The sequence below is a fragment of the Dermacentor andersoni genome, chromosome 7 (genome assembly GCF_023375885.2).
Source record: "Dermacentor andersoni chromosome 7, qqDerAnde1_hic_scaffold, whole genome shotgun sequence".
Classification (NCBI taxonomy): Eukaryota; Metazoa; Arthropoda; class Arachnida; order Ixodida; family Ixodidae; genus Dermacentor; species Dermacentor andersoni.
Window position 1 is genome coordinate 100,975,242 of NC_092820.1, and position 15,882 is coordinate 100,991,123.

General features: G+C 45.8%; 1 pseudogene; it reads left to right on the forward strand.

Moving 5' to 3' along the window:
• Nucleotides 1-14,750: 14,750 nt before the first annotated feature.
• Nucleotides 14,751-15,625, forward strand: LOC140219306 (uncharacterized; annotated as a pseudogene).
• Nucleotides 15,626-15,882: the final 257 nt, after the last annotated feature.

Below are 15,882 nucleotides of genomic sequence, written 5' to 3' on the forward strand. Positions count from 1 at the left end.
GCGGAATCAATACCGAGTCATAGCTGTTCCCACAATCGTGTCTGAATAAGCATAGCACATCCAGACAGGTACCGCACGCGGCCTTCGCGGCAGCGCCGCTGCATGGCGCCACGTGTCCAGAGAGAAGCGCGACGGCGGACGCTGGCTAAAATCATGCGCCTCATACATGATCTCCATCAGTGATATCAATAGGGTGTGTCGCTATGTTGCTTCAATGCCAATCGCATTATTGTCAACAGTTAGTCTGAGATGGTTTCTAATATAATTTGTTACTTCGTTTGTTTATTACCTTGCTCTGTATTGAGCACACAGGAAGATATTTAGAAGAGTTTTCATTATCTGAAACTGGAAACGAGCGCCAGACAGCACTGAGTAAAAGATATGCGATGCGATGAAACAAAACGCGTTGATGCTAGAATGAATGCGCTTCGGCATGAGCACAGTGACCTCATGAAGTGCAAAAATGAGAAGGGACGAACAGCTTGGCGTGAACAGTGGAGTACATTGAACAGTAGAGCCCTTCAAAAAATATTTCTGCGGCATAACTTCAGAGCATCGATCTTTCATTGCAAAAAAAAAAATAATAACTGAACAGGACAATACCTTAGCGTTGACAAGTGTCAACGGGCATCGCACAGGAGCGGTGAAAGAATAAAAATAAACGATTGACACCCAAGGTTAAAAGAACTGCATTCCTGTAGAAAGGTCGAACACAAGCTCACCAATGAAAAGTTCGGGCCTTCAGTACGTTAGCAGCATGTGCGTCAATGCGCGTCTCGTGCGTCAGACAAAATGTTCATTGGGGTAAAGACCGCGCGCAAGAAAGGCACGTCATGGAAAATTCTTCCGACTATGAAAAGCAATATTTCTGTACAGAAAAAAAAAATGAGCGCGCTGATTCCATCACATTAAAGGCCTGGCGGCCCCGAGTATGATACTTCAGTGGGTAACTGCAATTCTACATCGGTTGCACACCACTCATATTTGCCACGCAGAACGTATCCTTGTGCACTTTGTGACAGGTGTTCTTTTATTCCGCGGGTAAATTCGAATAAAAAAAGGCCCCTCCGTCGTTGTTTTTTCTGAGATTTAACGTGCCAGAATCGCTATCTGATTATGAGGTACGCCTCAATGGGGCGATTCCTGGATAACTTCGACCATCTGGGGTTCTGTAACATGCACTTAACGCGCAGTAAGAGGCCCCTTTGGATTTCACCACCACGGAGCCACGGCCACCAGTGGCGTAGCCAGAAATTTCTTTCGGGGGGGGGGGGGGGGGGGGCGCTCACGTTGAAGCTCAGGCTCCTCGCTCAGAAATTTGTCGAGGGATGAAATACATGAATAATAACTGCATTGCCATCACCAAATATGCTGCAAACGAATTTGAACGCTACGCGCTATGAAGTCAAGGAACATATGTATTTTTTTAATGAACGCATAAACTGGTATGTCCCAAAAATTGTACCTGAAATAACTGATATCGATGCTTCCCTCTTTTTGTCTATTTAATAGGTAAAGAAAATATCACACGAACTTTGGACCTATATTAGTTCGATACCAGCAAAGCACTGCATGCTGCTCATATGAAAAATGTAAAGGCCGTAAAATGAGCGAGTTGAAGACAAATATTTTAATGGCACTTTGTCATTGAAGACTCTTATTTACATTTTTGTACAAATGCAACGGCAAGGGAAAAATCTCAATGATGCATTTCGTTGTTCCAATTTATTTCGCAGGAGCAGCTGTATCGGGTCGTGTATTGTAATTGCATCGAAAATATATTCACAACAGAGAGCACATATAGAAAGGAGCATGGCGCTCTTTGGCCATACCTGGCCCTTGCGCCATAAAACACTACACATCATCATATAGAAAGGAGTAGTTTTGCAAAATACACGAGGGCGAGTCAAATGACAGCTAGTCATTGCGAATATATGACAAACGGCGTATTTTGTTTAAAAGTAGTCTCCATGAGCATTTAGACATTTGTCCCACTGGCAAAAGAGTCGCGTGAATCTCGTCTCATAGAAATCCTTGGGTTGCTGCTTCAGAAAGTCTCTGACGCTTTCCCATCATCGTCCGACACGAATCTGGTTCCCTTGAGCTGCTTTTTCAATTTCCCGAAAATGTGGAAGTCCCAAGGCAACAGGACTGGGCTATATGGCGGAGGTTGCAGCGTTTCCCACTTGAACTTTGCCAGTTTTGTATTAACCGCATACGCGACGTGGCCACGGGCATAGTCGTGAATCAGGATGACCCCACTCGCCAATTTTCCACGTCATTTGTTCTTGATTGCAACACGCAGCCCATCCGGCGTTTCACAATAACGGTAACGACTGGTAGTGTCTCCTAGTTTAGCAAATTGGAACAGTAATGGCCCTTGACCATCCAAAAAAAGTCAACAACACATTTCCGGCGGAAATAACGGCCTTTGCTTTCTTTGGTGTGGTGAATTCGATTGTTTCCATCGTAAGCTTTGCCGTCGTGTTTCAGGCTCGTAGTAGTGGCACCATGATTCGCCCTCGGTCACAATTGCAAACAAGAAGTCGCCACCCTCATTGTGATACCGGATGAGATGGGTCAAGGTAGCGTGAAACCTCTCCTTCTTCTACCGGTGGTTCAAGATCTTGGGCATCCATTGCACATACAAGATCCGATAACCGAGATGTTCATGAATTATGGTGTGAACCGAACCATGCCTGATGTTCAAACGCTGTGCCAGTTCATCGACGCTTATACTCCGTTCTTGACTAATCAGCTCATCAATTTTACATCTATTTTGGGGGTTATTGCGCGGTGGCTTTGGCCTGGTCTTGGATTGTCTTTGCAACTTTCACATCCTTTTTAACAGTTTCCTCCAACGCTTCACAGTGGCCAATGAAATACAATGTTCAACATACACGGCATCTATACGGCGACTAATTTCTTTTTGGAGAACAACTTCAGCGGTCAAAAACCTCAGTACACCACGCTGTTCAACTTTTGGAGCGTCCATTATGTCACGCAACCATGTTCAACCCAGTGTATGAGAGCATTTAAGAACATTTATCCTCATGCCTGCCTGTCACTTTTGTAAATGAGATGCCTGTGTGCTACGTGCATTCCTCGCAGATAATGAACCGTACCATTACTGCACGGGGTTTGTTGGCTCACTTTCATTTGACTCACCGTCGTACATTGTAAATGCGAAGATATAATGGCATATACAAATGCAAAGATACAGCTTGATAAAGGGCAAAATAGTGTCACTAGAAACAAAGTTCACTGCACGTGTACACAAATGCTCGCAACAAGAGATATGAATATACGTCTAGCTCTCCAATAAAACTACGTATCTAAGAAAAGGTTACTGTATATAATGCGTCAAACAAAGCAAATAAACATGTTACGTAATCAGAGATTCACAGATCACAGAATCCTAAGGCCTTCCTCCCCTCCCTCCACTCCCCCTGATGCATTGCGCGCGACGGAAGGCGGCGCGCTTCCTCCCCGCTTTTCTCCCTTGTGCACACAAGCCACCATCGTTGGCTCACCCATGCCACCACCACCCACCTGCGCTTTCACTCGCACATACAGCATGCGGCACACGGTCACGATGTTATCGCATAGGACTTTATGCGGAACATACGGGCGACGGTGACGGCAGGAATGCGGCGCAGTGTCCATATAATTGCTATCACAGAAATATAATAAGAGCATCCTGCCACTGAAGCGTCCCGCGGCTCATCACTTTCTGCAAAAGTACAAGCAACAAAATCGGGCTTTCACCATGCGACAATTCGCTGCGCCTAACAATGTATTCTTCTTTTATGGGGCGGGGGCACCGAAATGAAAGAACCCGAAAGAAAGCATGTTGGCTACAATCGAATGCCTACTTTGGGCACCTATTCTGGCTGCTGAAGCAATATCGAAGAAAACGTGAGACGCTTTGCCTACAGAGAACCACAGGCATACTGCTCGGTATCCTACGCCGGCGAGACAAGACCTTCCGGAGAGGTTGCGCTTAAGCGAGCGCGTTGGAATCCGTCGAGTCCCCACAGTGATGGCGGCAAGTGGCCACCGTTCTTTTTCTCGTCTGCTAGTCGGAGGCATCGAAAACTGTCCCAGCTGAAAATCCACTCGGCCAGAGAAAAACGAACGCGCACCAAAGTGGCCGCGTGGTGGTCGACGCAACACGAGAAAAACACATGCGCTTCGGCTTGCTCATGCAGGCCGCGGGTAGGTTGAACAAGAAAATTGCAGAGGCTCAATGGGTCCTCGCGAATAAAAGTCAAACTACAAAAAAAATAACAACGAAGTTACGTTTGCTAGCTTTACTGTCTTAACATGAATGCTTCGGCGCAGGTGAAAAAAAATGTCGATATTTTTTTCTGTGCCACGACGGCACAAATGAACCAACACAACACTTCCTCTCATCGCACCTCGCTGCGCGCTTTGTCAACTTGTCTGATAGTGTGTTTATTCGGCTGGTCTAGTTGTATGAGCCGATCTACGACTTTAAAAAGTCAATGAAACTTTGGCCTGGAATGTTTATAAGAACCTTTAACCCACTAAGTTCCGCATTTGAATTCCACGCGCTCCATAGATTCCGAGGCCTCCGTGATAAACCACGACGAGCCCTCTCGCCATCAAAACGCCCTTGAAGCTTGGTGCTTGGAAGGGGCTCCTCGCGTTCTGTGACTCCAGGTCCACGGGCGTCGCCATGAAGACCAGCCCGAGTTTGCAATGTTCGCGCTGAACTATGTCTTTTCGAGCGTGAAAAAAACATTCTCGAAAAAATCCAGAATGATTTCCAGCGCAGGGGGTTGTTTTGGTCGGCGGTGCAGGACAGAACGAGAACATTTTGGGGAAGGCTGAAGCCCCATAACTCCCCTCTGCCCCTGGCTTCGCCCCTAACAGCCACCGTGGCTGAGATTGGATCTCGCAACTTCGTGCTTAGCAACGCAACGCCCTGGCCGCTAAGCAACCGCGGCGGGTTCTCATCCGGTGTTTGTTTATCCACAGCACAAAACAACAGTGTGATTGTATATAAGTGTTGTTCACCTCTGTGCACTAGCAAATGAAGATGGTGAGTCAAGACCTGCCCGTCGTCGTCCCCCAGAACACTAGCGCCGTCACATGTAGTGACTCAAACAAAACGATGCATGAGGCACTTTATGAGAAAATAGGGTACGTCTGCCGTGAAGGTCCGGCATCAGTAATTAGGAGCGCGACTGCAAATATTTTCAGCAATTGTTTAAGTGCTGCGGGAGAGACCGTCTGCGGCATGCAAACTCTGGTTACGCACGTCATTCAAGACCTCAGCAGCATCATCTGGGCATGGCGCTTTCGAAAAATGTCGGCAGTACGTCAAAGGCGAGATCACCTTGGAAATACAGTAGTGCAACGAAAATTACAGTAACGAAGCCTTCGGGCACCAATATCAAAGATTTCATGCTGGCGCAGTTAAAATAGGAACTAAGATAATCAGCAATACGTAGTGGACAATATGGCCCCAGCGTTGTCGGCTGGTCGCATTGCTCGCTCGCTGGTTTTGGTCATCCTGTTTCCACTGTCGCAGGTCGTATTTTCGTGTGCGGTACTCGGTTTCGCGTACGGTGCACGTGCTACTGTTATTCTTTCTTATGTCATCACGTGACCGAGAGGCTTGAAGTTGCGAAACAGTATACCAACCAAGCGAGCTTGCACTGTTTTTTGACAGTGGTTAAGTTGTACATGTAATCCCACAATTCCCGTGCAGGACAGGCGGACTTTATGCTCCCAGTCACTGAGTTTTCAACGTACAGACATATAGATATCCATCTATTTGACCTCACAAAGCCCAGAAGAGCATTCCACGTCACATAAATTATAAAGAACCTTGCTACATCTATATCTCACAATGGAGAGTATATTGGTTAGAAACAGGCAAATAATAATTTACTAAAAATAAGTTAAAACGCAAATTTTTTAATTTGCAATAGACATGCTGAACTATGCACAACCTGAAACAAGTGTGATTTCTGCATGAGGTTTCCAGAGCTTTAATCGGGATTCTTATATATGAAATTCAGCGTATCAAAAATAATACATTGAGGTGGGTGGGGTTTGTTGAATCCAAAGTTGAAATCGAGTGAATTTCTGTGTTCGTTTTCGGCATGCGATTAAAAGGAGCGAGAAGAAAGATTGAGACAGGAAACTGTATGGTGCGCTACCCTTGTAATGTAGATGCGCAGTGCTGCTAATCGACTGCAGACTTAAAAAACGAGAAAAAATGATCCCTCTTAGGCATCGGTCATCAGACGAAAGCGAAATGTGTCTTCCTAGAAGTAGTTCTATCCTTGTTGGACGTTCAGAAATACAAAACCTTAAATTTTCAGTGTCTCTTGCTTTGGGACGGCTCGGCAGATTTGATGGGGATGCACCCAAGCTCACGCCTAGCTTCCGTCTCCCCCTTCCCTACGGCTAGCGTTGACGCCCATCAGCTACCCCTTCTCGTAAGTGAAATATATAATGTAACCCCTAGACACAGAGCACGGTAAAGGACGCACAGAGATAGCACCAATACATGTTTCAGGACGTGTCGTCCCTTGCGGTCGGCCATGCGATGCAGGTTAAGTATGCTCTCCATGTATTCGATGAACCAACGGCCACATGGCTTTGATATGTCGACATAAATGTCGCCTGCTACTATCATCTAAGAGTTTGTCCGTAAATTGCTTCGTGAATTAGCGCTCCGTTACCGGGAAATTTGTGAGTTGGCGGCCTTTCTGCGGCTTCACGTGGTGCTACATTCGCGAAAGGTAGCAGCACTTTGGTCCGGCTTGGATGTGTCTGTAGTTGCCCGGTAGCTGGAAATGCGCCTCAGCTTCGCGAATACAAGAGGCGCAGTTCCTAGTGCACGCCCAGCAAACACGAATGCGTGGTGCTTCCCGCTGGTGTTTTTCTCGTTGGTGCAACGCGGTGAGATTCATGACATTTGCCCGTCGATGTCACCCTGTTTCTGCTGCGCTTATGGCCGGAGCACTCTTATTTGGCACCATTGTAAACTAAGCATTAGGTAGCAACCTGGTGTCATAGGCTAATCCGACGCGGAAGAAAATTCATTAGAAGGAACTGCATCGTTACCGAAGTCGAAGTGTACAAACCCCAGAGACTCGAAAAGTTGTGCCATCTCGCGGAGTCATATAAAGCTACGGACGCTAGGAAGCCAGACATCTTGGTGGAGCATCGCATAAAACACTTTCGTGTTAAAAATGGGCAGAAGCAATCATATGAAATATCAATTGGCTGCAGACTGTCTGCACAGCATCGCAGGCATCAGTCATGTCACGATTGCTCTGTTAGCACACCTCTCAAGCGGAACAACGGTGGCCTCGTATAAAAGCGAGTTCGCAATTTCACTGCTTGCACTGAAAGGCAGTTCCATTTTCCGCTGCTTTGTTTATATTGGGATGTATGCCTTGTAAGGGGGAGCGGTCCGTGGGAAGGCTCCGCGGTGAAGCCGTTTTGCCAGAAACGTAAAGGTGGGGCTGCTGCGCCTTTCACCTAGGAAAGAATTAAGAGTACGACAACTGTCGATGTACATGAAGTATTAAGGCAAGGTTGTCCTCTATCACCGCTGCTGTTCATGCTTTAGATGACAGGCACCGAAAGAAGGCTATAGGGAATCATCCTAGGGTGTAAACTGTCGTACAGATTAGGCGGGAAGGCTGTTGAGCAACGACTACCTGGTTTAATGTATGCAGACGGTACTGTACTGTTAGCAGATAGCCAGAAAGATTTGCAAGCTTTGGGTTATTATTGTGGAGACGAAGGAGGCAGTCTAGGTTTCAGTGTTAGCGCAGCTAAGTCCGGTGGGATGTTTTTCAACGATACAGCTGATCAGGAGCTTGCAATACAAGGCCATGAAATACCCCGAGTGGCCGAATACAAATATCTCGGGGTATGGATAAACAAAGCGCAGATGTACTACACGGAAAAGCATGAACAGTCTCTCATAGCAAAAAGGCGAAGAGATGCCGGGGTAATGAAACATAGGGCATTGGGGGGGTGCAACAGGTATGGAGTACTGAGAGGTATTTGGAAAGAAATAATGGTGCCTGGGCTTACTTTCGGGAATGCGGTCCTGTGCTTAAGGGCAGAAGTTCAGTCGAGACTAGAAGTAAATCAGAGAGCTGTTGGAAGATTAGAACTAGGTACCCACGGGAAAACCACAAACTAGGCAGTACAGAGGGATATGGGCTGGGCATCGTGCGAAGCACGGGAAGATGAAAGTAAAATCCTATACGAAAAACGCCTGAGGAAAGTGGACGATAACACGTGGGCAGCGAAGGTATTTAAATATCATTACAGAAAAAGCATTCACTCACAATGGCAGAAAAGAACTAGGAAGCTAACCAGTAAGTATGCCAGACACGAGGACGGAGAAAGACAGAGCATTAAACGACAGGTTAAAGACGCGGAAGGTAAAAATTGGATAAATTCAATGGAAAAGAAGCAAGATGTTGAACTATATCAATACAGGAAACAGCAGATCAGGAAGGAAGCGTTTTATGATAACTCAAGAGGCAGTGCCCTACTCGTTGAAGTTAGGTCAGGATGTCGTAGAACGCGTAGCTATAAAAATAAATTTAACGAAGAAGAAGACACATGTACTGTGTGTGGTAAATGTGTAGAAACAATAGAACAGAGCTCACACTAAAATGTGCTGGTATCCATCCCGATGTCGATACGGGCAGAGTCACGCTTCCTGAGGCCCTAGGGTTTAGAAAAAACAATAGTCATGTAAATAAATATGCGGTGGAAATTAGAAAAAAGCGGTTGGAAGATTGGTGACCCAAAATCAGAGAGGTGACATAAGGTTAAAAGTGTATTAAGACGTGTTTAAAGAAAATGGTGAATTTTAATGACTTACAACACAGTTAAACAAAAATAAAAATCTGAGCATGGTGGCAACTGCCATCACCCGGTTTCCAAGAGGACGCTCCTACCTTCCATCCATCCATCCATCCATCCTGGGCCCTTCATGTATGTATACACGTCGGATGTATCATCGCCGGGCTGGAAAAACGCGTTTCAATTCGCTCCACCACGTTCTCTAATATACAGAAGATAGATAAAGAGGGGAAAGAAATCGAGTTGCTTCGTTTTCTTCTCTTGTTCCTTTTTTCTTGCTAGGACACAAGCTGAAAACGTCTCATTGGTACATGGGAGTCCAAGCACACGCCAAAGGCACGAGTGGCTTATCGGAACCTGCATTGAAAAGAACATTTTAAGCGTACAGACAGGTGCAGTTCTGCAGGGAGCGCTTTATTTACACATAATAAATGGGCTCCAATCCATCCTGTAAAGGTGGTTGGAACACGAAGCTGTAAACAACAAAAATAACGTACAGTGCGAAGGACAAGGACAGCGATAGACGACATACACAGCGCTGGCCATAACACTAGGACTTGCTGAGGAACAGGGGAAAGACGAAGGGAAAGGGCCCCTTTCCCTTGACAGAAAGACCACAATGGTATGTGCAGACATCTCACCATGCGGATTTGTTTGATATGAGTCTGCACTAACGACGGGTGCCAATTACTGAGGTACTGAAGCCGCATTATGGCAAGGGTACAATTAAAGAAGAAATTATCGAGACATCGCATTATTCAATAAATTTATCGGCTAGTTAACATGAGCTCCGCTTCATATACATGGGGTTCATAGTCTTTGTCTGCGGGACGCACCTGGCACGTATGTGGACCATGTTCTCCTAAACACCGGTAACATCGTATTCATACCCTCTCCCACAGAGGTCAGCGTCTTCCCTACAGCTGCCACCACAGAGGAAGCAGTCTAGACCCGAACAAAGGAGGAATCGCAGCCGCGAGCTTCAGCCATCCAAGCTGCAAAGGGTTGTCTTCTGCTACTTCTCCTGAGCGTACTGTTGGAAGCTCCCGCTAGGTGGCTATCAGTGGTGCCTCTATAGGCGGTGCACTAGGCGTATACCGGGGCGGGCGTCAGCCTTTTTTTTTTTTTTTTTGTTAAAAAAACTTCCTGTGAGAAACCCATGCATACTATTTCTACGGTCGCGAATTTCGTATTGGTCTATGAGAGATGTGGTTGGTAAAAATGCTTTGCGCTTCAGGTATTTCTGCGACTGTTCGGTGACCTAATACGATCAAGACCTTGCAATATCTTTTCGTGTGTGAAAGCATGATATACGACGTATCTATATGTGCAATGGTTATCCTGTGAAACGTATTTGTAGGAAACCTCTGATGAAATTAGTTTCGGAGTATGATATAACTATCTCCTCCGCACACTTGAGTCAATAATTATGATGGTCGGTCTCTTCGCTCTTTTCGTGACGAACGTGATCCAGGGCACGAAGGCAAGCTAAGGAAGCTGTCATTCGTTCCAAACAGTGCGCACAATACAATAACAAAATAGTGTGGAATAAAAAGCAACGAAGTGTAGGTATATCACATGGCCTATCACGTCATCCTCGTAGATTTTGGAGTTGTGCTGTCGAGCTCGCGGTCGCAGGTTTCATCCGGGCCGCGCCGGTCAAATCGAGATGGTGGCGACATGCAAAAGCGCTGTGGGCCTTATATATAGGAGCGCGTCATAAAACAAGAGGCGGTAAAAATTATTTAGGGAGTACCCCTAGGGCACCTTTCATTATCAGGTAGTGGTATTGGGACGTAACACCCCAGCAGTTAATTTTAATTTTGCGTAGATCGCATGAATGTGCACGTGCAGAGGGAAAATGACACAGAATGCTATGGTGTTTGTTCTTGTTTTTAGGGTGTATAAAACAAAATGTTTTAAAAGGTATAGCTTCATTGTACCCATTTTTTCTGCAACGCATAAGGCAGGGAGTCACTACACGTGACGACTTTGGTGTTTTGCGGGATGAAGACTGGCTGGTCTTGACTCACCATCTTCATTTGCTGGTGCACGGAGGTGAACAACCTTTGTATACAATCACACTAATGTTTTATGCTGCGAACAATCGAATAAACACCAAATGAGGTTGCTTAGTTGCTTAGCGGCTAGTGCATTGCGCTGCAAAGCACGAAGTTGAGGGATCAAATCTTGGCCACGGTGGCCATGTCTCCGTGGTGGGGAAATGCAATAGCCGCTCTTTATTCTGCGTTGGGTGTGTGTTATAAAAGCCCAGATTGTCAAAATTACCCAGGAATCCCGCGACTGAGGCGTACCTCCCAATCAGATCGCGATTCTGGCGCGTTAAATCCCGGAAAAAGATTACACCGGTGGAGTTTCTTTATTCGAATTTACCCACGCAATGAAACAACCATTGTCACAAAGGGCACAATATGTTCTGCATGGAAAATGTGAGTGGTTTGCAACCAAACTAGGACGACCATACGCGGGGCGGCTAGGGCTTTTATGTGACGCCATCAGCGGGCTCATTTTTGTCTGAACAGAAATATTGCTTTTCACAATCCAAAGAATTTCCCATGACGTGTCTTCCTTGCGAACGGTCGTTGCGCCTATGAACTTTCTCTTGCACGCACGAGACACGGATTGACGTATATACTGCTGACGTATTGAAGACCGGAGCTTTTCATTGGTGAGTTTGTGTTCAAGCATCCTACATGAATGCAGTTCTTTTAACCTTGGGCCAAAATCATTTATTTTTCTTCCTTCACAACTCCTGGGCAATACCCGTTGACACTTGTCAATGCTAAGCCATTGTACTGGCTTGGTTAGGACATGAGTAATCCACTTCTTTTTTTCTTTTGCAATGAACGTTCGATGGTCTGTAGATATTTAAAGGGCTCTACTGTTCAATGTACTCCACTGTTAACGTCAAACTCTTCGTCACTTCACATTTTCCCACTTCATAAAGTCACGGTACTCATGCCACAGCGCATTCATTCCAGCGATAACGCGTTTCCTTTCATCGCATTTGTCATCGCTTATTTATATAATTCTACGATATCTTTTACTCAGTACTGTCTGGCACTCACTTCCAGCATCAGATAATAAAAACTCTTCACAGTATCTTCCGGTGCATTCAATGCAGAGCAAGCTAATAAAAAAAATGAAATAACGAATTATATTAGAAACCATCACAGACTAACTGTTGACCTTAAGAGGAAGCTTCAGCTCGGGTGCTCCTATCTAAATACATGTAAAAGGAGAATTCGTTTTTCTCGGCAACCACTGCACCAAGTTTGACGAGGTTTGTTGCTTTTAAAAGAAAAACTTAAAATCTAGTGACTGTTGGTTTCGAATTTTTGATTTAGATTGTTAATATGTTATTAAAATTTGACAAATATCGCAAATTTTCAAAAAAAGAAACTGTAATGTTTACAACTCTGTAACACTAAAACGAAAAATGATAATACAATTCTTTTAATTGCATGTAATAGCATATATAAAGCGGACAAAATTGATATGCTATACATGAATCTAAAAAAATGTAGTAATTTGGAAATACAGCTTTTGCAGAACCTTTGTAAACAACGTAACAAATTCACGTAAGATATAATATGACATATCAAATCTGTCCGCTTTCAATGGTTTAATGGATGCCGTTTACAGAACCGCGATATCAGTTTTTGATGCAGAGTTATGAATTTGTAAACTTCGTCCTTCTATTTTTTTCGGACTTCCGAATTTTTGAAAATTCTTTTAACAAAATTCAAGCCTTAAATCGAAATTCTGCTTCCAACAGTCACTAGAATTTAACTTTCTCTCTCAAATGCAACAAACTTCACTAAAATCGGTCCAAGGGTTATCTCAGAAAAACGTTTTTGCGTTTTACATGTATTTGAATAGGCCGCGTCGGAGTTGGGCCCGAGCTAAAGCTTCCTCTTAATACGATTGGCATTGAAGCAACATAGCGACACAGCGTATGGATGTCACCGCAGGATATCATGCATGTAGCGCATGGTTTCAGCCGGCCTCCGCTCTCGCGCTTCTCTCTGAACACGTTGTGCCATTCAGTGGCGCTGCCGCGAAGTCTGCGCGTGGCACGTGTCTGAATGCGCTGTGTTTATTTAGACACGATTGTCGGAACAGATATGACTCGGTGTGGATTCCGCTCACATCGGAGTAACTTCAATGAATTGTTACTTCTCACTGAAGAGCGGCATTACCAGTGACGGAAGTTTTCTTGGCCAGACAGCTATCAGCAGCAACTTGCCTATTCAGCGAATACACATGGACAAAGTTGTGTACTCGTAAACGCCTTAGTCCTCTATCTCTATCGACAGATATATCCGGCGAATAGCAACAAAGAAAGGAAATCACAATGGAATAGGCAAAGAAAGCTTCGCATTATTATTGGTTAGATCCAAAGAACTCTGACGGCTACACGGGCTGAATGAAAATTCTTAATCACTTAGTAGCCTCTTCTTGCTGGCACCTCCAAAGTGAAGCCGGGTAAACGGGAGGTTCGAAGCGAACGATACGAAATATTGGCTGCGATGAATACGTTGTAGCGGCGCGGCTATCGTCTCCAGAATAGGCGAAGAAAATACACGCTGGCGCGCTCGAACTGAGCGCTCGCACTGTCAGCCATCCCGAGGTCTGGCTGCCACACGGCTGGCCCGTCCGGTTACTGTGGCTACGTCTTCACGCCGCCTCTCAAAAATTTTTGACGCGACCGACCTAAAACCTACTTCCCACAAGTTGGCGAAACAGACGACCGAGCGCAGCCATGCCAGCAAACCACAAATTTGTGACAACGGACGACCAAGCCCAGCCGTAACAGTGCCAGCGCACCCACTCGACCAAGGCGAATAGTGACGTGGCCTCACATGGTCTGCCAGACATCCGCGATTGTAGAGTGTTCGAGAATTCTACATCGACATGCCGGACATCTGGTTCATCTAGCTGGACAGCCATTTCCTTCTCAACAAGGTTCCATGCTCCGGCTCCGTTTCAGGCTCTGGCTGCCATCCCCCAGACCCGACGTCTACGCGGACTAGCGGGAAGCAGTCCTGGGTCACTACATCACCTGAAGTGCTCACTCACAACAGCTCTCCTCATTTCAACCGTCGCGTTTATTGCGCGTCTTGGCGCTCGACATCGCCGGTACCCACCCTTGCCAATGGTCAGAAGGTGCCGGCCCCAGCATCAAACCTTTACTATCTATAGCACCGTGAGCCTCCTGGCCAGCTCAAACGCGGCGGCTCTTTCTAAGGATTTCACTGGGCCAAACGCGATCGCTTTCAGCTACTCTATGGCCCGTCGCTCTCCTTCCTTGTACGTTTTCGTATGCTGTCCGCTTTCCGTTTGGGGGCACCTCACTCATCACCGTTTCAGCGGCTCTCCCATAGGCTTCACTAGGTGCAAATTTGCTCTTGCGGGCACGGCACAAACCACGGATGTTGAAAAAAAAAATTGGAGGACGCTTAAGTTTCGCCTTTAAGAGCGGAACGCGATAGCATTCCAACATCCCTGACTGCTTCTCACGGTCAACAACAAACTGTAGCGTATCAGACAATTTAAGTTTAGCGCTTGTCGCCTTACGTACGTTAAAGTTAAGCACCCTTGCGGGACGTTGCGGTGCGCGTCCTTTAAAGTGCTTTAGTTTACCGTACGGGAACGAAAACTGTAATATAAAACGTAGGCGGATGTAGCGCCATCTCTTGTGTAGGTCAATATTTAATTCCTGTTTTGGCTCCAAGTGAGTCGCATGTAGCCGAGGAATTGGGCGATCCGATTATGTGTGCGCGAAAACTTCGCGACGACGATTCAACAGCAAGTTTTGCGTCGCACGTCGTGTTCCTTTTCGCAAACACATGGCGCGCTCAAATGTTCTTTGGGACCGTTTTTGCTTGGCTTACTTAAGCTGCGACGACATTGAAGCAAGTATGACGCTCGAGCGAGAACCAAGACCCTGGTTGTATGCAGCCAGGAATGGGCTCCTCAACATAAAAGCCATCCGAAACCACATCTTCCATCGCCTATTCTGGTCTGAATACGCAAGCGTCTCTACCATTGTGAAAGCGTTGAAATTGCCGGTCTATGTGACAAGCGCTCAAGGAGTGAAAGTTTCTGCCTAGGAAGCCCTGTGCATGCGCTTGTGCCGCCTTGCCTACCCCAACGGCCTGTGTGACTTGCAAGACTTCGGTCGCCACTACAGCGTCATTTCAAGTGTGTCGTACAAAATTGTGTTCCACATTGAACGAAAGTTTGGGATTCTGCTTGATAATCAGCTCTGCCACTAATGGCTCAAACCGGCGGACTTGCAGGACATGAGCAATGTAAGTTTAATGACGTATTATTCTTTCTTACTTCATATTTTTGTATTGCAACTGAGTGAAAAATACCCTTGATATGCATTGAACTTTTGAAGCACTGCTCTGACTTTACGATTACTTCCAGGTAGTTCATTTGAAAGGAGCTCCACTGGATAACTGCTAGGCATTTATAGATGGCCAAACCCGACCCTTATGCTAGCCGACCAATGATCAGCGAGTATACTTTTCCGGCCACAAAAGACTGCATGCACTGAAGAACCACGCACTGATGTGCACGAACGTGCTCGTCTATGAACTCGAGGGGCCGTACCCTGTTATGCGGGCATGGTGCTGGTAGGTGTCACTTTATGCATTGAGTGGTGCTCGCATGTTTCCCATAGATGTGCGAGACCTCGCCGCAGAGCTCAATAAACAGCACTGGTAATAGTTACTGCTGCCCTCCCGCAACTGTTTCTTTTTCTTTAAGTTTTATATCAACTGACTCTTTAATATCGCCATAATGTGTAATCGTAGGAAAAAGGCACCTTTTGTGCCCTGTTTCGCGCAGTTTATTGACTCCTTGCACAACTAATGTTTCTTATTGTCATAATACCTGTAATATTATCACACTTTTTAAAGAGTTCCTGAGACGCTAACTTCTATTACGCTGTACTTTCAGGGTTTCTGCGTA